General features: G+C 43.0%; 1 non-coding gene across 1 annotated transcript; it reads right to left on the reverse strand.

Annotated features, from left to right (window-relative positions):
- Nucleotides 1-23626: 23626 nt before the first annotated feature.
- On the reverse strand, nucleotides 23627-23760 carry LOC126026418 (small nucleolar RNA SNORA51). The gene has a single exon (XR_007501700.1). It is a non-coding gene; the product is annotated as a small nucleolar RNA SNORA51 (small nucleolar RNA).
- Nucleotides 23761-24765: the final 1005 nt, after the last annotated feature.

A 24765-nucleotide genomic window follows, 5' to 3' on the forward strand; every position in this document is an offset into this window, starting at 1 on the left:
ACCCAAAAACAAACAAAATATACATTTATTTTAAAATTTATTGATTTATTTTGTGATTTACAAAGTTATTCAGAGTTGAGTTGTAGATAGTATTTTTTTTTTTTTTTTTTTGGTTTTTGGGTCACACCTGGCAGTGCTCAGCGGTTACTCCTGGCTCTGTGCTCAGAAATCGCTCCTGGCAGCTCGGACCATATAGGATGCTGGCATTCAAACCACTGTCCTTCTGCATGCAAAGCAAACGCCCTACCTCCATGCTATTTCTTCGGCCCCTAGATAGGTGTTTTTTTTTTTTTCAATTTTTATTGTGGTCAAAGTGAATTACAAATCTTTCACAGTAATATTTAAGGCACTTAGTGATAATGAATGAGGGACATTCCCAACACCAGCATTGTCCTCCTTCCACCCATTCCCAGCATGCATCCCACATCTCCCTCCTTTACCCCTTGTAATGCTAGTGCAAATGCCCCCTCCACCCCCGGTACAGCTTGTTGATTGGGTATCGATACTGCTGTTGTTGACTTTGGGTTTGGTATTCAAGTCTGATCCTTTTTTATTTACACCAAATGAACATACAATTGTCTGGTCTTGGTACCATCCATTTTCCCCCTCCAATTATGAGGCTGATCAAGGTGATTCCAGTAATGTGGCTCTATTGGAGATATAAGAAAAGATATGGGAGAAGAAAAGGGAAAAAAAGGCAAGCAAAAAAAGTAGTGTTTGGGGCCGGGTAGGTGGCGCTGGAGGTAAGGTGTCTGCCTTGCAAGCGCTAGCCAAGGAAGGACCGCGGTTCGATCCCCCGGCGTCCCATATGGTCCCCCCAAGCCAGGGGCGATTTCTGAGCACATAGCCAGGAGTAACCCCTGAGCGTCAAACGGGTGTGGCCCAAAAACCAAAAAAAAAAAAAAAAAGTAGTGTTTTAAAAAGGAAAAGGCACAGAGCCAGAGTATAGGTGATTTGCCTTGCACATAGCCACCACTCAGAGCAAAATGCAAATTCAAAAACAACTCCAGAAAGACATTGTTTCTGTGGCCCCAACCCATTACTGCCCAGGGACCCCACTCAGTTTGGCTCTCCTGCTCTTGTCATAATTTGTGACCTATCCATTTATGCCCAGCTCCTAGAAGGGGTCACTCAGAGGTCCTGCCTCCAGTTACATGCTTAATTATCTTGTTATGCTCCTAATTTTTCATTATACTCATGGGATGGTGATTATAGATCAACAATACATAAGGATAAGGCATTCTTAGACTAAGAGGTTCACAACAAAAGCAACGAGGACATGAAAAGCAAATAGCAATGTAACTGCATATTACAATCGTGAAGCAATTTTTTCATGTGCTTTTTGGCTATTCTTGAGGAAGTTTCTGTTTATTTCTGCTCCCCCCCCCTTTTTTTTTTTTTGGTTTTTGGGCCACACCCGGCGATGCTCAGGGGTTACTCCTGGCTGTCTGCTCAGAAATAGCTCCTGGCAGGCACAGGGGACCATATGGGACACCGGGATTCAAACCAACCACCTTAGGTCCTGGATCGGCTGCTTGCAAGGCAAACACCGCTATCTCTCCAGGTCCTTCTGCTCCCATTTTTAATGAGGTTATATAGTTTTAAATTCCCAAGTTATACAATTTTACTTAATAATTATGTACAACTTATGTGCAGTATTGGAACTTTATAGGCTAAAATACAAAACAGGGACTAGTGCAGTAGTACAGAAGATAGGGTTTACCCTTGCATGTATCTCACCTAGGTTTGATCCATGCCCCCTCCTAACAACCCTACCAGGAGTAATCCCAGAGTGCAGAGCCAGAAATCTTGAACACTTCTGGATGTGACCCAAAACCAAAAATTAAAACATTTTTGATATTAAATTAAAATGTCCATTAACAGTACATAATTAAAGTATGCCTACTATTCATCAAATGTATAGAACAATCAGTACTGATCTCTGGAAACAAGTCAAACAAACTAACCTTAGTCATAAATGAACGCAAGATTTTGCATAACTAACTGTATTTGGTATTTCTTTTTTTTTTTTGGGGGGGTCACACCCGGCGGTGCTCAGGGGTTACTCCTGGCTGTCTGCTCAGAAATAGCTCCTGGCAGGCATGGGGGACCAAATGGGACACCGGGATTCGAACCAACCACCTTTGGTCCTGGATCGGCTGCTTGCAAGGCAAACGCCTCTGTGCTATCTCTCCGGGCCCGTATTTGGTATTTCTTTAAAAGCAACAACTGCAACAACAATTGTATATATTTACTCTGTTGAGCAGATATTCATTCCACTTTCTAAATGGTCAAATCGTTTGAAAGTTATGATTTATTGCCATTATAATCAGGGATTTTAAGAAAGTGAGATAATATTACATTCCTGGTTTGGTTGTAAAAATAATACAGTGAGAAATGTGCTATAGCTCAATTATATATAAATATAATCCTTATACATGGGAGAATATTGCAACATCAATCTATTACAAATCATTAAAATTTCAATATGCAAGATTTATTAGGTGAAGAGTTATGTGATGTACATATGTTATTTTTATTGTATTTCAGAGCATAAACAGCTGCAAGACATTCTAGGATTGCCAACTATATTTGGAATTCTTTTTTAAAGGGGGCACACCTAGCAGTGCTCAAAGCCTACTCCTGGCTCTGCACTCAAGAATCATTCCTAAAAAAAAAAAAAGAAGAAGAAGAATCATTCCTGGTGGTTCTTGGGGAATCGTATGTGGTACCAGGGATGGAACCCAGGTCGAATTTGTGCAAGGAAAATACCCTACCCTCTGTTCTATCACCCTGGCCCCACATATGGCAATTTGTCAAAAGGGCAATATATTACTCAACAAGTTAGACAGTAGATTATCTCAACTGGGGATATAAATATTTTTCTTTAGAAACTGGGGCTGGAGAGATAGCACGGTGGTAAGGCGTTTGCCTTTCATGCAGAGAAGGTTGGTGGTTTGAATCCTGCCATCCTATATGGTCCCCCGAGCCTGCCGGGGGTGATTTCTGAGCATAGAGCCAGGAGTAGCTCCTGAGCGCTGCTGGGTGTGACCCCCCCAAAAAAATTAAGTACACAGTGATCATGTACTTAATGATGGTGAAATAAAGCTTGGGCTAGCTTACTGTCTGTTGAACCAAGAAAGCCACATTGGCTTTTGCAAAAAGAGAAAGACTTTATTGCAGTCCAGAGTACAAGAAGGCACGAGCAATGCTCCTGGGTCACATCCAATCAGGGGTTACTTTTGGTCCTGTTCTCAGGGATGAAACCTGGTGGTACTAGGGGAAACACTGGGATGCCAGGAATTGAACCTAGATCAGCCCTATGTAAGACAAGTGCTTTATGCTGTATTATCTCTCCAGTCCCCTCATACAACTTTTTTAGGCCTTAAGTATATGTTGTCCAAAATAAATATGTCCACCTTCCTTCTTGTGGGAGTGTTTTGCTTGCAATATTGACTTTCAACCTTTGACTTAGTCTCTGTCCTTACTATTCAAGTGGGTTTCTTATAGGCAGCATAAGGTTGGATTCAATTTTCTAATCTATCCTGCCACACTCTCTTCTAGTTGGTTGCATTTAGGCCTTTGACATTAAAATTATCCTGGAGTTTGGTGGTGTTTTTTTCTTTCTTTCTATACCACACCCATTGGTGCTCAGGGTTTATTCCTGTCTCTGTGTTCAGGGATCACAGATAAGACCCTGGTAATCTGGGTGCAAGGCAAGCACCCTACCCACTGTATAATCTCTCTGGCACCTCTTCAGTGAAACTTTAAGTAGCTGTAGGACTGGGTTTATAGACATCATCTCCCAGAACACAGTGTGCATGAAGGTTAATATTCTCCCAAGGCTCCTGGTTCCTCAATCAGTCCCCTGGGATGACTCTGAGAGTTAGCCCTTTAGCTTTCCTAGCCTTTTCTATATTTGTACTTTTCTTAACTCTGTTCAGTTTTCATTGGTTGGATTTTGCTTTTCTTGATATGCATTCAAGCTTTAAGTTCCTGTGTTCTCTTTCTTCTCGATGTCCTCCCCAATCTACTCTACACCTTTATTATTTGTTCATTGTATTATTTCTCTCCTAGTAAGATAAAACAAGGAGCAAGGAGGGATTTCTGATCCCAAACATGCAATTTAGACACAACTCAGGACCTAAATTCAGTCATCTCATGATCAGCTAAATAGTTTATGATGAGCTCATAGCTGAGTGGCCTTCCTGAATATGTTGTGGATGATTGTATGGGAGGGCCCTTCCCGATCTGCCTGATTCACTTTCTTTAGTCACTTTCTCTCCCATGCTGAGTATGGCCAGAATTAGCAACCCCAAACTCAAAGATTAGATGCCTGACCAAATTTAATTCCAGATAAGCTTGCAGGAAATATTTTATGTTGTATGATAGTCACATTGTATCAAGCACCCTGTATTTATATTTGCCAAATCTGGCCACTGTGATCAGGAGATCAGGAGATCACAGTATGGTGAGTGGGTGGGCAGACAGTTGATTCAAGAGGACATATATAAATTGGGGAGTGCACACACAAGGAGTAACCCCTAAGTGCTGTCAGGTGTGACCCAAAAAATAATAATATGAGAATAATACCCGCAAAATATAGAAATGATGGCTGAGAAATGCAGTAAAGACAGATGGGACCACTATGACAAAAATAGTTGGAAATGATCACTCTGGACAAGAACTGGGTTGAAAGAAAGTAAAGTGGTATGCATTGCACCCTTTCAGTAACAGTATTGCAAACCATGACCATAAAGGAAAGAGAGAGGGAGGTGAGAGAGAAAGTGAAGGGGAGAGAGAGAGAGAGAGAGAGAGAGAGAGAGAGAGAGAGAGAGAGAGTGAGGGAAAAATTTTCCATAGAGGCAAGTTTTGGGGGAACAAGAGGGTTTTTTGGAAAACTAGTGGAAGGGAATGAGCACTGGTGAAGGGATGGGTGTTGGAACATTATATGACTGAAATTCAACTATCACCAACTTTTTTTTTGGGGGGGTGACACCCTGTGGTGCTCAGGAGTTACTCCTGGCTCTACACTCAGAAATCGCTCCTGGCGGGGCCGGTGAGGTGGCGCTAGAGGTAAGGTGTCTGCCTTGAAAGGGCTAGCTAACGAAGGACCTCGGTTCGATCCCCCGGCGTCCCATATGGTCCCCCCAAGCCAGGGGCAATTTCTGAGCGCTTAGCCAGGAGTAACCCCTGAGCATCAAACGGGTGTGGCCCAAAAACAAACAAAAAAAAAATCAGCTCAAATTATTTGGGGCCGGGCGGTGGCGCTAAAGGTAAGGTGCGCCTGCCTTGCCTGCGCTAGCCTTGGACGGACCGCGGTTCGATCCCCCGGTGTCCCATATGGTCCCCTAAGCCAGGAGCAACTTCTGAGCGCATAGCCAGGAGTAACCCCTGAGCGTTACCGGGTGTGGCCCAAAAACCAAAAAAAAAAAAAAAGAAATCGCTCCTGGCATGCTTGGGGGACCATAAGGGAGATGCTGGGATTCGAACCACGGTCCTTCCTGGGTCGGTTGTGTGCTAGGCAAATGTCCTACTGTTGTGCTATCTCTCCAGGCCCCTATCAACAATTTTTGAATTCTATCTCATGATGATTTCATTAAAAAAAAAAAGACTCCCTGTGACATATCCTAATTGGAAATACACGAGGAAATATCATTCAACTATTCACTAGCCCTTTGAACTGTCTCCCCAAGACTAGACTCTTTAAAGCTTGTATTGCTACCTAGACTCCCAGAAACTCTAGATGTCTTGAATTTGAACTTGGTCCCTCATTGGATTTTCTTTTCTTGTAACTTGTTCTTGCTCTGTAGCTTGCTGTGATGAACATGATGATTGACTATTGTAGGTTCTGGGACTCTTTGCCTTGGGATTTTCCAAACACCCAAGTGCCTAGTTGGAACTCAAGATTGGATACAACATAAAAGTAATCATTGAATGTCTATCGAATGGGGCTGTCTCCAAGGTCCCCTAGGGCAACCCGTACAAGAGGCTACTGAGAGTGGCTGCTATTTGCAACCAGGAGTGACCCCTGAGCCTCACCATATGTGACCTAAAACAAACAAACAAAAAAAATCCTAAGGACTCCAGAGAGCTAGTACAGGAGGTAGGGTGCCTGCCTTACATGTGACTGACCCAGGTTCAATCTCTGGCACCACAAATCATTCCTCAGAGCCTATAGGAGTGATCCCTGAGCACAGAGACAGAAATAAGCCTGGAGCACTTCTGGATATGACCCCCAAACAAACAAAAAAAACCTAACCCAAAATAAAAACAAGGAAAGATATTGTTGTGCTTCAAGCCAATTCAGACCAGCACCTCCTGGGAGTGTCTGAGTGCTGCCAGAACCTAACATGACCACTTTAGACCTGTTGACACCTGATCTGGTCACTGGTGCTGGATCATGTTCTGGCACCAGTGTTGTAAAACCCAAAGCCACGGGGCCGGGCGGTGGCGCTGGAGGTAAGGTGCCTGCCTTGCCTGCGCTAGCCTAGGACGGACCGCGGTTCGATCCCCCGGCGTCCCATATGGTCCCCCAAGAAGCCAGAAGCAACTTCTGAGCGCATAGCCAGGAGTAACCCCTGAGCGTCACAGGGTGTGGCCCAAAAACAAAAACAAAACAAAACAAACAAACAAACAAAAAAAACCCAAAGCCACTGGTCTTAACGTGTTATTTGATTTGTTCTGTTGTTTTCGGCCCACACTTGGCAGTACTCAGAGACTACTCTATGGTCAGTACTTAGGCATGGGTCACTGGTAAAGGTGCTAGGGACTCAGATAATGTTGGGGATTGAACCTCGGCGTTCGTCATGGCTAACTTTCTGGTCAAAAGAGTATTCAAGGAAAAATTAGATTATTTCAAGAGGGTTATATCACCGCTTGATTTTTTTTTATTGTTAGCTCTTTATTTTTTGTGATTCTGGGACTACACCCCAGAGACTCACACACACAAATTTTTTTTTTGGTCACACCCGGCAGCACTCAGGGGACCCGGCAGCACTCAGGGGTTACTCCTGGTTTTATGCTCAGAAATCGCTCCTGGCAGGCTCGGGAGACCATATGGGACGCCGGGATTCGAACCGATGACCTTCTGCATGAAAGGCAAACACCTTACCTCCATGCTATCTCTCCGGCCCCACACACAAAGTTTTGGGTCCCCCTCTGAATCACCAGAAACCTGGCCTCTGGTCTCTGATGTAACACAGTGCTTCCTGGTGTGGCTATCACTTCTTTTTCAGCACAGAGACCTGGGTTTAAACTACTATTCGGGTCCTTTTAAAAAAAAATATTTTTTTTATTTGAGCACCATGATTATAAACATGTTCATAGTTGGGTTTCAGTCTTAAATATACACCTCTCTTCACCAGTGTAACTTTCCTGCCACCAATGAAAGGCTTTCAGTTTTGTGTTTGTTTTGTTTTTTTTGTTTTTTGTTTTTTTGGGGGGCCACGCCGAGTGATGCTCATGAGTTACTTCTGGCTATGTGCTCAGAAATCGCTCCTGGCTTGGGGGACCATATGGGACACCTTACCGCCTTTCCTCTTTCTTTCCTTCTATTTTTTATTCTGTTTTTCTTTCTCTTTTCTTCTTTCTTTCTTTCTTTCTCTCTCTCTTTCTTTCTTTCTTTCTTTCTTTCTTTCTCTCTCTCTTTCTTTCTTTCTTTCTTTTCTTTTCTTTTCTTTCTTTCTTTCTTTCTTTCTTTCTTTCTTTCTTTCTTTCTCTCTCTCTTTCTTTCTTTCTTTCTTTCTCTCTCTCTTTCTTTCTTTCTTTCTTTTCTTTTCTTTTCTTTCTTTCTTTCTTTCTTTCTTTCTTTCTTTCTTTCTTTCTTTCTTTCTCTTTCTTTCTTTTTCTTTCTTTCTTTCTTTCTTTCTTTCTTTCTTTCTTTCTTTCTTTCTTTCTTTCTTTCTTTCTTTCTTTCTTTCTTTCTTTCTTTCTTTCTTTCTTTCTTTCTTTCTCTTTCTTTATTTTCTTTCTTTCTTTCTTTATTTATTTCTTTCTTTCTTTCTTTTCTTTCTTTCTTTCTCTTTCCTTCCTTCCTTCCTTCCTTCTTCATTTTTTTTTTTTTTTTTTTGGATTTTGGGTCACATCCAACAGTGCTCAGGGGTTACTCCTAGCTCTACGCTCAGAAATCACTCCTGGCAGGTGCAAGGGACCATATGGGACACTAGGATTTGAACCACCGTCCTGCATGCAAGGCATGCACCGTCTGCATGCAAGGCAAAAACACCCACTTTCATGCTATCTCTCCGGCCCCTCTTTCTTCTTTCTTGTTTTTCTTTCTTCTTTCTTGTTTTTCTTTCTTTCTTTCTTTCTTTCTTTCTTTCTTTCTTTCTTTCTTTCTTTCTTTCTTTCTTTCTTTCTTTCTTTCTTTCTTTCTTCCTTCCTTCCTTTCTTTCTCTCTCTTTCTCCCTTTCTTTCTTTCTTTCTCTCCCTCCCTCCCTCCCTCCCTCCCTCCCTTCCTTCCTTCCTTCCTTCCTTCCTTCCTTCCTTCCTTCCTTCCTTCCTTCCTTCCTTCCTTCCTTCCTTCCTTCCTTCCTTCCTTCCTTCCTTCCTTCCTCCCTTCCTTCTTTCCTTCTTGCTTTCTTTGGGGTAGGTAGGAATCTGGGTACATTGGTGGAGGGAATCTTACACTGGTGTTGGAATTGGTGTTGGAACATGGAATGACAGAAATGAATGTATTGTAATCAACTATGTAAACCATGATGTTGAACCAAAAAAGTAATAATAATTAAAAATAAATAATTGGGGCTAGAGCAATGGCACAGAGGTAGAGTGTTTGCCTTGCATGCAGCTGACCCAGAACAGACCTCGATTCGATCCCCTGGCATCCCATATGGTACCCAAGCCAGGAGTAATTTCTGAGCACATAGCCAGGAGTAACCCTGAGCATCACTGACTGTGGCCCAAAATATAATAATTATTGACCTACCCCTTAATAAGTCAATTTAGGGGGAGGGTATCCTGGATATTAGAAAATTACATATAAATCCACACTACATTATTATTTGGGGATAGGGGCCACACCCAGCAGTGCTCAGGGGCTACTCCAGGCTCTGAGCTCAGAAATTGCTCCTGGCAGGCATGGGGGAACCATATGGGACACCAGGATTCAAACCAACCACCTTTGGTCCTGGATCCGCTGTTTGCAAGGCAAACGCCGCTGTGCTATCTCTCCGGGCCCACACTACATTATTCTTTTTTTTTTTTTTTTTGGTTTTTGGGTCACACCCGGCAGTGCTCAGGGGTTACTCCTGGCTGTCTGCTCAGAAATAGCTCCTGGCAGGCACGGGGGACCATATGGGACACCGGGATTCGAACCAACCACCTTTGGTCCTGGATCCGCTGTTTGCAAGGCAAACACCGCTGTGCTATCTCTCCGGGCCCACTACATTATTCTTATGGCTTTCTCCTGGCTGTGTGCTTAGGAGTCACTCCTAGTAGTGCTTGGGGATGTGGTGTGGGAGATTGAACCTGGATCAACTGCATGTAAAGCAAGAACTTTAACTTCTGTACTCTTTGTCCAGCCCTAAATTTGAGATTCTATTTGTAACCAAGACACATCTGAACCAGGTATCCAAGCTCTGAACCCCCAGGAGGCAGTGCCTCACTGCCTTCTGAGGTTGGAACTTGCTGAACAATCTAGGCAAGTACTCATTTCTTTTTTTTTTTTTTTTTTTTGGTTTTTGGGCCACACCCGGTAACGCTCAGGGGTTACTCCTGGCTATGTGCTCAGAAGTTGCTCCTGGCTTGGGGGACCATATGGGACACCGGGGGATCGAACCGCGGTCCGTCCAAGGCTAGCGCAGGCAAGGCAGGCACCTTACCTTTAGTGCCACCGCCCGGCCCTGCAAGTACTCATTTCATTCCAGCTGCCAAGAATGCTTTTATTTTCCCCCCTTTGATCTCATGAGAAGCTCAAATCACAGGGTCTCACTTGTATATCTCCCTCATCCAGAAACTGACTTGGGGATTACCCAACAGTACTTGGAAATAGGTCAATGCAAAGCAGCTCTTTATCCTAGTCACTAAAACATATTTTTTCAAATAAGGTGCAATCACCAACACTACTCAGTGTACAGTTCCCTGTAAACAGTGAGCTCTAAGTCCTATTCAACGTTTCCCCTTTTCAGGGGCTGCCAAAAAGTGCTTTTGACTTCTAGTGACCTTCCAGGGGTCACTAGTGCTGCACCTAGACATACTTTGGGGTGATGGAGAAGGTGAGGCAGGAGAACCAGGTAGTGCTCTTTTGTTTTTTATTTATTTTATTTTTTTGGCTTTTGGGTCATACCCGGCAGTGCTCAAGAGTTACTCCTGGCTCTATGCTCAGAAATGGCTCCTGGGGGCTGGGAAGGTGGCGCTAGAGATAAGGTGTCTGCCTTGTAAGCGCTACCAAGGAACGGACCACGGTTCGATCCCCTGGCGTCCCATATGGTCCCCCCAAGCCAGGGGTGATTTCTGAGCACATAGCCAGGAGTAACCCCTGAGCGTCAAACGGGTGTGGCCCAAAAACCAAAAACCAAAAAAAAAAAAAAAACAACAAAAACGAAATAGCTCCTGGGGCCGGGTAGGTGGCGCTGGAGGGAAGGTGTCTGCCTTGCAAGCGCTAGCCAAGGAAGGACCGCGGTTCGATCCCCCGGCGTCCCATATGGTCCCCCCAAGCCAGGGGCGATTTCTGAGCACATAGCCAGGAGTAACCCCTGAGCGTCAAACGGGTGTGGCCCAAAAACCAAAAAAAAAAAAAACAAAAAAAAAACGAAATAGCTCCTGGCAGGCTCGGGGGACCATATGGGATACCGGGATTCGAACCACTGTCCTTTTGCATGCAACGCAAACACCTTACCTCCATGCTATCTCTCCAGCCCCAGCTTTTTTTGTTTTAATATTGTTGTTGGTTTGGTATTTGAGGGGATTGAGCAATGCTTGGGGGACCAGGGCTCACTTACCCTGCATGACTTATTCTAGATAATTCAGTGTTTGTGCTTAGCAATGATTTGATCCAGTGGTGCTGAAGGCTTCCACGTCATGCAGTGCTAGGGCTTACACTTGGGGCCTAGAGCAGGCAAGGCATGTGCTCTAGATCTTTTAATGATTTCCCTAGTCTCTCCTATTTCATCTTTATGTAAGAGTTAATGCATTTTTGCATGCATCCTGGCTTATAGAGAAAAAAACCTTATTTTTTACTTATTCCCACATCCTTTTATTACATATATGCTCCAGTTTTCTCATTTTTGCAGGTTTTACCCCCACAAAATGGCATCTGTCAGAATCTTGCAGTAAGGCTGGAGAAATAGTATACGAGGTAAGACAATTACCTAGCATATGGCTGCTTAAGCCTACCCTGGTTGTATCCCAAGCAACAGATATGGTCCCCTGAGCTACACTTGGTGACAGCCGAAATGACACATCTGTGCCATGACACATCTGAGTAAATCTCAAATCCACCTATCACTCAAAAAAAAAAAAAAAAAGAAGAAAGAAAGTTTTGTGCTTCTGCATTTGTCTTTCTTCTAGCACTACTCACCCAAAGCAAACTTTCTCTTTTTGCCCTCCTAAGAAGGCTGACACCACTCAGCTACAAAAAACAGTTCCAGACAAGACTGAGGATCCAGTCTTGCCAGGGCTTTTAACTTTGCAGAAACATCTATAAAACATAATTTGAAAAAGAAAAATATTTTCTTTTTTGGCCATACCCTGCTGTGCTCAGGACTTGCTTGCTCCTGACTATTTACTTAGGAGTTACTTTTGTTGGCCTTAAAAATCAATGTGTGGAGCTGGGGGGTTTAAACTAGGTTGATCATTGCAAGGCAAACACCCTACCCACTGTACTATCACTCTGGTCCTGATATACAAATCTTTACATTTATTATTATTATTATTATTATTATTATTATTATTAATTTTGGGCCACACCTGGTGGTACTTATTTATGGTGGTACATTTATTATTATTATTATTATTATTATTATTATTATTAATTTTGGGCCACACCTGGTGGGCTTATTTATGACTCTACACTCAGGGATCACTCCTGGTACTCAGAGGACCATATGAGGTGCTGGCGATCATACCCTAATCAGCCATGTGCAAGGCAAGTGCCCTACCCACTGTATATATCTCCAGCCCACTATTTTTCCTTATTTTGTTTTCTTGTTTTTTGTTTATACATGGAAATACTTAAGGTTTACTCCTGGCTCTGCACTCAGAAATTACTTCTGGTAGTGCATGTTGACCCATATGTGGTATAAGGGATTGAACCTAGGTCAATGGTGTGCAAGGCTAGCACTATACTCACTGTATTATCACTCTGGCCCCTCTTCCTGCTCATAATAAATGTTAGGCAGATGGAAAAAAAATAGTTCCCAGTGTTCATCTTTTCTACTTGGTATCATTAAGCCTTAAAATCAGCATGTTGTGAAATAATTTATTATGGATCCATTCCAGGTCTTTCTGTAAGACTGATAAGATTTAAAGAAACTAGTTTAGAACAAAAGAAAGAAAGAAACTAGTTTAGCAGCTCCTTTTGCTGAAGTACCAAACAAAAGCCTCCATTGCCAAGCTATGTAACTATAAACTGCCCCTCCTGTCTCCTGGGATTCACAGGACCTGTACTTTTGACCCACGGCCATGTGGATGAGCTGAAAGATAAAATTAATGTTTTTATTTTTTTGTTTGTGTTTGGTTGTTGGGCCACACTCTGAAGTGCTCCAGGGGATACCCCTGGCTCTATGCTAAGAAATCCCTCCTGAAAAACTCAGGGGAACATATGGGATGCTGGGAATCAAACCTTTGTCAGCCATGTGCAAGGTAAATGCCTTCCACACTGTGCTATCGCTTGAGGCCCTGTTTTATTATTATTTCTTTTTTTGGGGGGGTCACACCCGTTTGACGCTCAGGGGTTACTCCTGGCTATGTGCTCAGAAATCACCCCTGGCTTGGGGGGACCATATGGGACGCTGGGGGATCGAACCATGGTCCGTTCCTTGGCTAGCTCTTGCAAGGCAGACACCTTACCTCTAGTGCCACCTTGCCAGCCCCTTATTATTATTTCTTAAAAACATCACTTAAACACCAAGTTTAAATAACTTTGTAAACATTTACAAAGTTGTTCATAATCCAGTTATTTCAATGTTACAACACCAATCCCACCATCTTGCACATGCCTGACTCAGGTTTAATCACTGGGATCCCATATGACCCGAGTCTTGTCAGGAGTAATCCCTGATTACTGAATAAGCCTTGAGCACAGCTGGGTGTGCTGCCCACCCCACCCCGGCTTCCCTGATAATATGGCAGGATAGGGTATTTTCTGGTGAGAATATTTAATATTTAGAACTGTAAATATCTCATGCCAGGCCTTCCTGTTTTATATGGCTCTGGGGGAGAAAGTCCATTGATGATTTTTTTTGGGGGGGCCACACCCGGCGGTGCTCAGGGGTTACTCCTGGCTGTCTGCTCAGAAATAGCTCCTGGCAGGCACGGGGGACCATATGGGACACCGGGATTCGAACCAACCACCTTTGGTACTAGATCGGCTGCTTGCAAGGCAAGCACCTCTGTGCTATCTCTCTGGGCCCCCATTGATGATTTTTATGGGTATTCCCTTATACATAATTCATTTCCCTCCAGCTGCTTGTGATGCTCTAGTCTTATGTTTAGTTTTAGGTTTTTGGTTTTTAGGTGTTGTGGTTTTTTTTGTTGTTTTTTTGTTTTTTGTTTTTGTTTTTTGGCTTGGTTTTAGTTTGTTATTGTTGTTTGGGACCACACATGGTGGTGCTTAAGGACTGATCCCAGTGGTGCTCATTGAAGCACACAGAGTCAAAAATGGAAAGAGGGTTTCTCACACACAAAGTAATTGCTTGGTCCTTTTAGCTATGTCCCTGGTCTTTGTGTCTTTGTGATTAATATATAACACCTTGATTTTTTATCTCCTTTTTTTCTTTCTTTTTTTTTTTTTTTTTAGTCTACTTAGGGCCAGAATGATAGTATAGCATTTGCCTTTTATGTTCCAGGTCCCAGTGCTGAACCCATCCCTGGTATCCCATATGGTCCCCTGAGCCCACCAGGAATGATTCCTGAGTGCAGGAATCCAGGAAGTAATTTCTGAGAACTGCCAGTGTGGTCCCCCAAACAAACAAGTCTATTTGTTGCCAACAAAAAAGTCTATTTAGGGACCAAAGCAATAATACAGCAGGTAGGGTGCTTGTCATGCATGGGGCCAACCTGAGTTCAACCCCAAGTACTCCTTATAGTTCTGTGAACAAAACTAGGAGTGATCCCTGCATCAGAAGTAAGCCCTTGGGGCCGGAGAGATAGCATGGAGGTAAGGCGTTTGCCTTGCAATCAGAAGGTCGGTGGTTCAAATCCCGGTATTCCATATGGTCCCCCGAGCTTGCCAGGAGCGACATCTGAGTGTAGAGCCAGGAATAACCCCTGACCTCCCCCCCAAAAAATCTAATCCCATCAAGAAGTAAGCTTTGGGGCTGGAGCGATACCACAGCAGTAGGGTGTTTGCCTTGCATGCAAGCAACACAGGACAGACCTCAGTTCGAATACTGGCATCCCATATGGTCCCCACACCTGCCAGGAGCGACTTCTGACTGTAGAGACAGGAGTAACCCCTGAGCATCTCTGGGTGTGACCCAATAACCAAAAAAAAAAAAAAAAAAAAAAGTAAGCCCTGAGCATTGCTGGATGTGCCCCCCCCAAAAAAAACTAAAGTGTCTATTTAGGTTCATTTATACTGACTCAACCTCTTTTATTTGGATGGTTAGTTCCTTTCCAAATTAGAAACAATCTCAGCTTTTATTTATTCAAATAGAGTTTTTGTTTTTGCTCCATCATTTGCGTTAAATTCCTTTGTTTGTTTTTGTTTTGGGGCCACACCTAACCTTGCTCAGGAATTACTCCTGGCTCTGTGCTCACAAAACACCCCTGCCAGGGGATCGAATCTAGGTAGGCTGTGTGCAAGGCAAACGCCCTCCCGCTGTGCTATCACTGTCCCCAGATTTCTATTTCTTCATTTTGGTTTGATACCACATATTAACCACTATTCATTGATGTAAGCAGCTTTTGTAAGTAAGTAAGATGTATGTCTTCTTTTGACTTGCTGATTAGGCCTTCTCTCAGACTTGCTGGGTGTAAAATGTCTTCCTCAGTCCCCAGGATACTGTGGTGTCTGTTACTGTACATCCTGACACTCCTGCACTGATTTAGATGATTGGCAAGTTAGCACCAACTCCAATGCAGGGTAGTAGAACCCTGAGGTTACTTTCCTTTGTCAGAGCACAAAGAATTAGTGAGAAGCTAAATGTCTGAGCAAAGGTGGGAGATCTGCATCCTCCCTCTGCTCTAGACCAACTCTGTTCTGACACCACCTATTTCTTGAATCTCTCACTTCCTGGAACACGGAACAGACCAGGTGGCAAATAGAAGTTGCAGATACTATTAGGGTGCCCTGGGGCCAGAGTGATAACACAGAGGTAGGGCCTTTACCTTGCACTTGGCCAACCTGAGATGAACTGGGTTTGATTCCCGGCATCCCATATAGTCACCTAAGGCTCTCAGGAGCAATTTCTGAGTGCAGAGGCAGTAGTAAACCCTACTACTGTAGGGTTACTGTGTAACCCAAAGACAAAACAAAACAATCAGGGTGCCCTCTATTTCTTCTCTTTTGGGAGGTACCACATCCAGTGGTTACTCCAGAGCTATTCCTGGCTCTGTGCTCAGGGATCACTTCTGTTGTTTTGCTTTGGAGGAGGGTGAGGGGCCTACCTGCAATGCTCAGAATTTATTCCTGGTTCTGCTCTCAGGAATCACTCCTGGTGAAGGTTGGGGAACTATAGTAGATACTACGGATAGAACCCTGGTTGGGTCATAAGCACTTTTAACTCCTGTACTGTTTCTTCAGCTCAGGTATTTTTTATTTTAAGGTAAATGTTCTGACTGGCTGTGGCTCTCATGCATGAAAGCTTGGTTCAATCCCCAGTAGGGAAAAAAAGAAAGAAAAGTAGATTTCCAAGGGGTGATGGACACTGAGTGATGTATTTATCTTTTTCAGAAAAGGGGGGATAGTAGACCAAATCCGTTTGTGAACCTCTTTTCTAGAGTCTGCAATTTTATTGCACCAATCACCGGCTTCAATGTAGAGTGATCTCGTTCTCAGAAAAAAAGTTGTACTTTACCTACCAAGCTAGGATCAGTACTCACATAACAGCCATGCAGGAAAATGTATAATGTTTATTCCCTGGGCTTCCTATGGTTTTGTTGCTGTGCATCTGAGATGGCTCTGCACTCAGAGCACATCCAAAATTGGATCCTGACAAAATCAGTGGAAGGAGGAGGGGCAGACAGACAAGCCCTTGAGCTGGGAGCAACTCTGTGTTAAGTACCCATTTCTGCTTCTGATTAGTCTATTTTCAAATCCATAACAGGTACAAAAATGCCTTACAAAGAGCAAAGAAGAGTTGAAAACTCTAACCAATAGAGTTTGTGAATGTGTCAGCACAGTGCAGGGTTCAAGGTCCCCTTTTACCCTGTGATGGTAGACGGAATGACAGATCAGAAACCAATGCATATGTCTCCTCTTCTCTCTGAGACTAATCTTGCCCCACAGTGCAAGGATATTACCCTTCCTGGGTCAAGGGAGGGGCCTGGCAAGGTCTGCCAGAACTGCTGAAGCCTTTTCTAGGTCTCCTTGACTAGGATAATCAAAACCTTAACTATGGGGCCCGGAGAGATAGCACAGCGGTGTTTGCCTTGCAAGCAGCCGATCCAGGACCAAAGGTGGTTGGTTCGAATCCCAGTGTCCCATATGGTCCCCCGTGCCTGCCAGGAGCTATTTCTGAGCAGACAGCCAGGAGTAACCCCTGAGCACCGCCGGGTGTGGCCCAAAAACCAAAAACAAACAAACAAAAAAAAAACAAAAACAAAAAAAACCTTAACTATGATTTTCAAAGCACAAAACAAAAGGTCAGGAAGAAACATAAATAGCAAGCAAAACTGAATTGCTTTTCAGAATATCATCATTTTCTACCTCTGAATATAAGTTAAGATCTTTTCAAGGATAGAAAGGGCGGCCCGGAGAGATAGCACAGCGGCGTTTGCCTTGCAAACAGCCAATCCAGCACCTAAGGTGGTTGGTTCGAATCCTGGTATCCCATATGGTCCCCTGTGCTGCTAGGAGCTATTTCTGAGCAGACAGCCAGGAGTCACCCCTGAGCAATGCCGGGTGTGGCCCAAAAACCAAAAACAAAAAAAAACAAAAAAAAGATCTTTTCAAGGGTAATTGACAATACTTGATTTCAGCTTTATTCACTTTTGAGCCCAAACCCTGGGGTTGTGCTTACTGTACATGCCCAGACACACCCAACTAGTGCAGGTCCAGCTCTTGGGGACATATTGGGGGCACTTTGGGATGACTCTGGATAGAGAAAAGAGAGAAGGAAGGATCATGGCTAGATGGGAGGCACTGATGGTGAGAAGGGGGGAATGTACTTTTTATGAGTGAAACCAATCCTTGAGTTCAGATGTGTGTGAGCTGTCATTAAGCTCCTCAAAAAAGAAAAAAAAGAGAAAAGAACAGATAAGCTTATATGTGAGATATAGAGATGCAAAGCAAGGGAGAAGAAAAACCTAAAAGAAAACACATTTTTGAATTTTACTGAGATGATATTTTACTAAATTATTGTTGAGGAGAAAAGAAGAGGAACAATTCTACTGTACTATGGGGGACATTACACATTTTGTGCTGAATATGGCAAATTATAAAAAATAATAAAAGATAAATATGTATTATATGTACATATGTAAATATGTGTATATTTAAATTAGTATGCCATATTCATCACAAAAATATGTGTGTAAAGTATATGTTTAAGAATAGGTACATGTGGGGCCGGAGAGATAGCACAGTGGCATTTGCCTTGCAAGCAGCCGATCCAGGACCAAAGGTGGTTGGTTCAAATCCCGGTGTCCCATATGGTCCCCCATGCCTGCCAGGAGCTATTTCTGAGCAGATATCCAGGAGTAACCCTTGAACACCGCCAGGTGTGGCCCAAAAACAAAAACAAACAAACAAAAAAAAGAATAGGTACATGCATATTTTTATGTCTATATTTAAAAAAAAAAGACACTGTGGTACATATACGCACACAATGGAATGCTATACAGCCATCAGGAAAAATGACGTCATGATATTTTCCTATACATGGATGGACATGAAAACTATTATGTTGAGTGAAAAGTTAAGATTTAAGAAAAATAAAATACAGTTTTGAAATAATACACAGAGATAATAGAGATAAAGGCTGGAAGGACCAGCTCACGATATGAAGCAATGAGTGGTGAGCGCAGTTAGAGAAATAACTACACCAACAGCTATCATGACAGTGGTAATGAGTGAGTGAAGTAGAATGCCTGTTTCTAATCCAGGCAGGGTTCCGGGAGGAGGGAGATGGGGGGCACTGATGGTGAGAAGGGGGGAATGTACTTTTTATGACTGAAACCCAACTACAAACATGTTTGTAATCATGGTGCTTAAATAAAGATATTATTAAAAATATACTTTAGGGGCCCGGAGAGATAGCACAGTGGTGTTTGCCTTGCAAGCAGCCGATCCAGGACCTAAGGTGGTTGGTTTGAGTCCCGGTGTCCCATATGGTCCTCTATGCCTGCCAGGAGCTATTTCTGAGCAGACAGCCAGGAGTCACCCCTGAACACCGCCGGGTGTGGCCCAAAAACCTATATGTATATATAGGTTTTAGAGTTTAATTTCTTCTACTCACCAGCCTTCCTCAGCCCAGTTTTCCTTTACTGTCGAATCAATTGTATTTTGGATACTCTAGGCTATGATTCTTACAGTGGTGACTCCCTTACAAAGGAGGAAAAGTGAACACTTGATTCTTTTTATTTTTATTTTTTTTTTGTTTTTGTTTTTTGGTTTTTGGGCCACACCCGGCGGTGTTCAGGGGTTACTCCTGGCTGTCTGCTCAGAAATAGCTCCTGGCAGGCACGGGGGAACCATATGGGACACCGGGATTCGAACCAACCACCTTTGGTCCTGGATCGGCTGCTTGCAAGGCAAACACCGCTGTGCTATCTCTCCGGGCCCTGAACAGTTGATTCTTACAATATTAATGATTGTTTGAGGGTTGATACAACCAGCTCAGAACTGCTGGACAATTTCCTTCCTAATAAAGCCATTTGCTAGAAACAGCTGCATTAAGAGAAGATCCACATTCCTGCCCAGCTGTTCCCAGAATGGGGCAAGGCAGAGCTAACCAACAGACAACACTGCTAAGTAGCCACTACCTCAGATTCTTAGCTTGAAAATGTATCAGTGCCAGAACTGCAGAGCTGGACAGTAAGGAGGGAGTTCAAGGAACATTAGAAATCCTCTAATCTAAGCAGGTAATTACAGATTTTTCTTTCAGTCTTTTTCCATTCACAAACGAGAAATTTGAGGCTCCCAATGGGCTAGTATCTAATTCCAATACCCATTTGCCTTTGTGGCAGAGGGTAAAATGTGCTCTTAGTTCTTCTGCCTTCTAATTTGGTTTTGGTTTCATTCCTTAAAACTGTGCTTTGGTAACACTGGATACAAGAAAATGAAACTGTTCTTAGCATCATCTCTCCCTGTTTTTATATGCTAATACACACTGTGTCTCTTTAAGCAGGCAATAGTTGATAGAATTTCCAAAACTTCTCTTACCAGATTACTTTTAAAAATATAATGTCGGGGCTGGAGAGATAGCATGGAGGTAAGGTATTTGCCTAGCATGCAGAAGGTCAGTGGTTTGAATCTCAGCACCCCATATGGTCTCCTGAGCCTGCCAGGAGCAATTTCTGAGTGTAGAGCCAGGAGTAACCCCTGAGCACTGCCGGGTGTGACCCAAAAACCAACCAACCAAACAAACAAACAGAACAAAAACAAAACAAAAAAATATAATGTCTACTAGCAGTCCAGGGGGCTAAAGGTGGAGGTATGGGTTTCATCCTGGGAATTATGGTGGAGGGAGGTCAACACTGGTAGTGGGAACATCCCTAAGTCACTGTCACTATGTACCTTAAATACAACTGTGAAAGACTTGCAACTCACATTGGTCTCAATTAAAATATATATAGTGTCTATTTACATTTCTAGACTGTGGACCATGCTGGCCTACAAAAATTTTCTGCTGATCCCCACCCATTTTCTGCCAAGTCACTGCTATCCAACATGTGGCACCCTGGATCTTGTAGTGAGAAGAGCTCTTCAGGGTTGTGCTGATGAAGAGTGCAAGGCACACAGATGATGAGTAAACTGCATATTAATGTAGTGCACATCATGTCCATCTTTCCAATCACATTCTAGCACATTGCTGACACCTAGAATGTTCTAGAATCCGCAGAGTCTGTGCATAGATTTGCTAAGGCTGTGTTGTGGTATTGTTGCAGATATAAGCACTGATGCAGAATATGCAGCACAATCTACAATCTGAGAGGTGGAAGGACTCATGTTTATAATGTTGGCAGATCCAGCAGAGCTCCTGCTCAAAAGGCTGAGCCCTGAACAGGAAGGAATGAGAGTTTAATTTTACAGACTAGCTGGCAACTGGTGGGAGAAGACAGAAGCAAAAATTCTCAAGCATGCCATCTGCAAAACAAGAGTGAGGTTATCTCAAGGACACGAGCAGATTAGAAGCTTGCTCCATGGTTACCAAATAATACTATTGACCATATTAAGGACATACCAAATACATTCTATGGTTACTTTTGTATTTCCCAGATTCAGGTGCCCATTGGTAGCTTGTGCTCTCTGCTGTAAGCCTTTCTGAAATGTGTGCAGGATTTGTTTCCCTCACTATTGAAGAAAGCATTTGAAGAAAGTATTTGAAGCAAGTACTGAAGAAAGCAAGTATTTTTTTCCACTGGGCTGTAAAAATTGAAATGATACAACATGGAAGCAAGGAAGTTATATAGCAAAACATTTTCTTTTCCAAGAGGTAAAATAATTTTATTTAGAGCAATCTGAGGAGGGAGGAGAGGAGGGAGAGAATGTGTCTTCAAGGAAGGATGTTCAAGAAAGATTGAGGGTGAGTCATAAAGAAAGGAGTCGTACATTGACTTCCAAAGATGGGAAATGTGCCAAATAGTAAAACTTTTATTTATGTTTTAAAAAGCATTAGAACAGGGACCGGAGGGATAGCATAGAGGTAGGGCATTTGCCTTGCATGCAGAAGGTCGATGGTTCGAATCCCGTCCCCTGAGCCTGCCAGGAGTGATTTCTGAGCATAGAGCCAGGAGTAACCCCTGAGCACTGCTGGGTGTGACACCCTCAAAAAAAAAAAAAAGCAATAGAACAATGGCGTGGAGAAAAGTAATGATGATATTAAAGGTAAGCCAAGTTCTAAGTGTTTCAGATTTGCAAGAAACAAAGAAAGAGAAATAAATGTGTTGATACCTTAAAATTGTGCAACTAAAACAAAAGAAAGGGAAGGAAGGAAGAAAGGGAGGGAAGGAAGGAAGGAAAACTAATATTTTTTAGGCGTTACAATAAGGATGACTTAAAGCTTGGTTTCATCCTATCTCCTGGCAGGATCCTGGTAAGTACATTATTAAAGTAGTCAGGGTTAATTAGAGAGCAGGCAAGGTCCAGCATGTGTCCAGGATCCACTAGAAATGAAGTGAGCTGGTAAACACTTGAGTGGAAAGAAGAGCAAGAAGGGCTTTTTTGTTGTTGTTGTTGTTGTTGTTGTTGTTGTTATTTTTTTGGGGGGTCACACCCTGTGATGATCAGAGGTTACTCCTGGCTCTGCACTCAGAAATAGCCCCTGGCAGGCAGGCTCGGGGAACCATATGGGATGTTGAGAATTGAACCACTGTCCATTCTGGGTTAGCTGCATGCAAGGCAAACGCCTTACCACTGTGCTATCTCTCCAGTCCCTCAAGAAGGACTTTCTGATCCCATGCATGCATAGAAACTCAGATATTCAGTTCAGCCACTTTACAAGCAGCTCAGTAGCCTAGATGCCCCCATTCATGAGTGGGCTTTCTCTGCGTTTTTTTTTTTTTTTTTTTAGGCAAAAGGTGTCTAGTTATCTAAGCCTATAACAGTACATCATTCACTCAGGTCCCACTGAAAATTCCATCCCCATGTGACATTATCACAAGACTAGCTGTGTGTAAACCTTTTCTTTTAGAACAGAGAGGGTGGGTTACAAATAGTATAATTCACCTACTCCTATACTCCCTGAAGGCCTGTGTATGAATAAATTTGCTCACCTCATTATCATGGGATTTGTATGTCTGTGATCTTCAATTCTTTGCTGATCCAACACAAGAACTGAGGACTTCTCATCCATTCAGTTCAGCTGGTGGCATCCTGGCAACATAACCATGTCATTAAGTTTCTATTCTATCTATTCTTTTTTGTTTGTTTGTTTTATATTGTTTGGGGGGCACACTGATGATACTCAGGGGTTACTCCTGACTATGCGCTCAGAAATCATTCCTGGCTTGGGGGACCATATGGAACTCCAGGGAATTGAATTGTGGTCCATCCTAGGTTAGCGCATGCAAGGCAAAAGCATTACCACTTGCGACACCACTCTGGCCTCTCTCTTCTATCTATCCTAAGTGACCCAGTGAAACCTTCCAAACTTGTTCGTCATTAGCACTTGAAGCACAGTAATGATCTTAGACATAAGCCGCTGGATTTTTCTAATAACTAAAAATTTTTAAAAACTTAAAAAAAATTACCCAACTAAGTCAAAAAGTCAAATGAAAAGGATGTTGCCTACTGAAAAGTAGCTCCTTCAAGCATCTTAGTTGATCTTCAAATACCCAAAGTGGAAAAAAAATCACTAGTGATGAAGAGTTAGATGTCACTCAGGAACTTTTGAATTCTCAAACCTCTTTAAAAAAAAAAAAAAAGCTAGAGTCAGGACCAGATAATATTACCATAAATAGGCACTTGTCTTGCATGTGGCCAACCATGTTTGATAGCCGGCACCTTTGAGTCCCACCAGGAATGACATCTGAACACAACCAGGAGTAAGCTCTGAGCACCAATGGGTGTCACCAAAAGAAAAAAATAGAAATTTAAAAATAAAAAAACTAGACTCTACTACTTTTGGACAATCTCTTTAGAAAATTGTTGATGGGGCTAGAGGTAAGGTGTCTGCCTTGCTAACGCTAGCCAAGGAAGGACCGAGGTTCGATCCCCCGGTGTCTCATATGGTCCCCCCAAGCCAGGGGTGATTTCTGAGCACTTAGCCAGGAGTAACCCCTGAGCATCAAACGGGTGTGGCCCAAAAACCAAAGAAAAAAAGAAAAAAAGAAAATTGTTGACAAGGCCTTTGACATGGAATAGCACATTATAGAGGGAGAAAGCAATCAGGATTATTTGTGGTTCATCTGCCATGAGTCACTACACTATTCTGCTTGGCTTTAGGAGGCAAAGTAAAGAAGAACACGTTGGGGAAGAAGGTTTTTGTTGCCTTGACATTTGTGGATAAACTGATAGTTCAAAGTGCCCTTAATTGTAGTTGTTGTTGGGTGTTGGGCCACAACCAGCAGTGTCAGGGTTTATTACTGCCTCTCAGCTCTAGGATCACCCCCAGATTGCAACAGAACATTTTTCAATTTTTTTTGTCCCCCCACATTCACAATACAGACCAGGCAAAGGGCCTGGTTTGAGGTGTATATGGGGAGCATTTACTGTACCTCCTCTTTCTATATAGTCAGTGTAAAGAAAACAGCCTGTGGTCCCTGTGGAAGGGACACTTGGGATATTGGTGATGGGAACGTTGCACTGGTGAAGGTTTTATATATATATATATCAGAAAAAAGAAAGAAAAGAAAAGATAAGGTCTTCCAATGCAGAACATTTTTCTTGATATGTTCTCCTGATAGGAAACTATCACTTTGGGACTGAAATGATAGCACAGTGAGTAAAGCATTTGTCTTGCATGCAACCTACCTGGTTTCAATCCTGGGCATCCCATATGGTCCCCTGAGTCTACCAGGAGTAATTTATGAATACAGAGCCAGGAGTAACCCCTGAGCACTGCCGGGTGTGGCCCCAAAACAAGTAAACAAACAAAAAGGAAACTCACCTAATAGAAATTATTGGGCCATTTGAGGATTTTCAGTAGTGACTCCTTACTTCATGGGACATAGGCTTCACAAGAAAGAGCATGGGTCAGTAGAAAAAAATGCCATGACTGGTATAACCTAGCCCCTGCAACTACTCCAGCCTGTTGTCACAGCTCTTCCACTCAACAAGCCCTGCTTTTGCAAATCTCAGACTCATGTGTTGTTTCTCATTCTCTGCTCTGGCTGTTGCTTCCCATTCATTTGGTCTTTTCTGGTGTGCTCCTGACTTTCAAAGATCCCCCTAGAGGTCATTTCCTTCAGGAACATTAACTCACTGGCCATGCCACACTGACACTGCTCCCACATGCTTTTCCACAGTTATTGGTTGCTTAATACATCTGGTTATTGAATTTGCCTCTAGATGATCCACCTTTGTCATTTGCATGAAAAGAGACGTATTCGTATCAGTATTTCTAGAGTTTATTCCAGTGTTTCACACATTTTAGGGAATCACAAAATAGTTATATGACCTTGGCAATTCCTTACCGCCTGGATCTGTTTGTTTGTTTGGTTTTTGGTTTTTTGGGCCACACCCGTTTGATGCTCAGGGGTTACTCCTGGCTAAGCACTCAGAAATCCCCCCTGGCTTGGGGGGATCATATGGGACGCTGGGGGATCCAACTGCGGTCC

Source organism: Suncus etruscus, chromosome 13 (assembly GCF_024139225.1).
Source record: "Suncus etruscus isolate mSunEtr1 chromosome 13, mSunEtr1.pri.cur, whole genome shotgun sequence".
In the NCBI taxonomy this organism is placed as follows: domain Eukaryota; kingdom Metazoa; phylum Chordata; class Mammalia; order Eulipotyphla; family Soricidae; genus Suncus; species Suncus etruscus.